This window comes from Fukomys damarensis, unplaced genomic scaffold (genome assembly GCF_012274545.1).
Source record: "Fukomys damarensis isolate Sample0158 unplaced genomic scaffold, DMR_v1.0_HiC HiC_scaffold_30, whole genome shotgun sequence".
NCBI classification, from domain to species: domain Eukaryota; kingdom Metazoa; phylum Chordata; class Mammalia; order Rodentia; family Bathyergidae; genus Fukomys; species Fukomys damarensis.
Window position 1 is genome coordinate 15,285,868 of NW_022900942.1, and position 2,180 is coordinate 15,288,047.

Sequence of the window (2,180 nt, forward strand, 5' to 3'; positions counted from 1 at the left end):
ATATAAAATTGAGTAAGGTTTCTTTTTCATTTCTTTCCCTCCATAGCATAGTGAGTGAAAGCATATTCAGAAGAAATTTCTAACATAAAAAAGTAGCTTTGCTTTTTTAATTTCTAGTCATAATCTGAAATTTTCAAATTCTGATGGACTTTCAAATTATGTTATTATGGGAAACAAGCAAATTCTGTTTATCATTCAGAATCTTCATACTACAATTTGAAATGAACTATTATTCAACAATAGTTCTTAATCAATTTTATCACTAACAAGAATGGACTCGCCCTGCATCATTACACTGGATTTTCAAAGCTAATATTTGGTTATGAATAATCTAATATAGTCTAGAAAGATGTCGTTCCCTTCCTTTGACTTTACACTTGAAATCACTATTACAAAGCCAGCATCACTGTATTTCATTAGCTTGTGCTCCAACTAGATTTTTTTTCTAAATTAATTCATTACATCAAATAATTTTATTCAGCTGTAAAGCTATCATCACCTTTACTGTGATCTCCAAGGCTTGAGTCAAATTTAGATTGTTACCACAGATTTTTAAGCCACATATGAAAAATGTAGGAGTTGAGAAAATGCTTTCTTATAAAATTCATCACAATGAATAGAATAAGAGTAATGGCATCATCCTTGGGATATGTTTTACTTTGGTATACTGAATCACTGATTCAGTGGTTGACTACTGCTATGATTAATTCCATAAGTCAAATTGCAAGTCACTATACAAAGATATTTGGCAAATATTATTCTAGATGTTTCTGAAGAGGTATTTTTGGATTGGAATAAATTGGGTAGACTTGGAGGAAATTATATTACCCACCACAAGTAGGTTGGCCTCATCCCATTACTTGAAGGTCTTAATTTTAAAAAATACTGACCTTCCCTGAAAAGAAGAAATTCTGGCATCAGATGGCTTTGGGACTCAAATGCAACTCTTCCCTTGTTCTCCAGCCTCCTGTCCTGTCCTTCAGATTAACCACTTGCCAAACATTTCCTCCCACACCCTCACTTAATGTTCAGATTGTGACTTCCATTGTATTATTTGGGGAGCCAGGCTCTACTCAGAGGACTGTCATTTTGCACAACTGTTAAGGTATTAAGGTAAAAAACAGAAACTGGGAATGCTTAGACCAACTATAGGAGGCACCCATAGGGATGGGTGGGTAAGCTAACCTCTGAAGCAGCTCACTTGCAAGCCCTGAGAAGTTCTAACTAGACAAAACATCAGAACATGAAATCAGTGGCTATACACTTCTAGGACAGGCCTGCTTCAGTCATAATGTTGGCATTTACAATCATTATCAGTATTAAAAAGTGTTTATTCTCTAATATTAAGAAAGAGCAATATATAAATCTATGTGTAAACTGTTTCATTTAACCCAGAGCATATTTATAACTGTTTTTAAAAATAGAAGGAAATAGTTTTGCTAGAACAGAGTCCATACCTTCTACAGTGGGGGACCAAGAACACCCCAAGTCAGCCAGGCTTCAAAGTGGGAATGAGATGGATTATGAGGGCCACAGCTCTGTGGTGAACTTAGGTGGTTATAGCCATTTTCTGGAGTCTTGTATGTCCAAGGCCTCCCTTCCCTATCTGCAGGTTTCAAATGAGATCTTCTGGGTATTGCCTTTGTCATCTTCTCATTGCTAAAACACAATACCCAACACTCATAACTTAAAAAAGGAGAGGTTGATTTTAGCTCACAGTTTGAGAAGTTTCAGGCAATGATAGGTGGGCTCAAATGCAGAAACAGCATGGTAACAGAGCCTGCCACAGAGGAAAGCTACTCACATTATGGCAGGAAGCAAAGACCAAAGGGAAGTCTTGGGGAGGGAAATACACTAGGTTAACCTCCAGGAACCTGCTCTTTTGACCAGGTTCCACATTCCGACAGCACAATCAGCCAGCAAACTCATCAGTAGACCCAATGAATCAATTGGTGAACAGAGGGAGCCCATAATTAATGTTTCTTCCAGTCTGTTTCTTTTGATTGGTGAATTGATAACATTAACATTGATAGTTATAATTGATATGTATTAACTTATCAATATCATGTTATTTTCCTGTTGTTTGCTCTTTTTATTTTTTCCTCTCTCTCCATTTAATTTTTTGCCTTGCCCATGGGATTTGCTCTGTTGGGCCTCATGCGGTTGTGATCTTCATTGTC

The 2,180-nt window shown here is 36.6% G+C and overlaps 1 long non-coding RNA gene across 1 annotated transcript in view; it reads right to left on the reverse strand.

Moving 5' to 3' along the window:
• LOC104850892 overlaps positions 1 to 1,841 on the reverse strand; it is a 5,017-nt gene extending 3,176 nt beyond the window's left edge. Inside the window, exons 1-2 of the long non-coding RNA XR_004514786.1 lie at positions 1,805 to 1,841; positions 1,458 to 1,659 (exon numbers count right to left, since the gene is read on the reverse strand). This is a non-coding gene — a long non-coding RNA (uncharacterized LOC104850892). The remainder of the gene's footprint in view (positions 1 to 1,457; positions 1,660 to 1,804) is intronic.
• Positions 1,842 to 2,180: the final 339 nt, after the last annotated feature.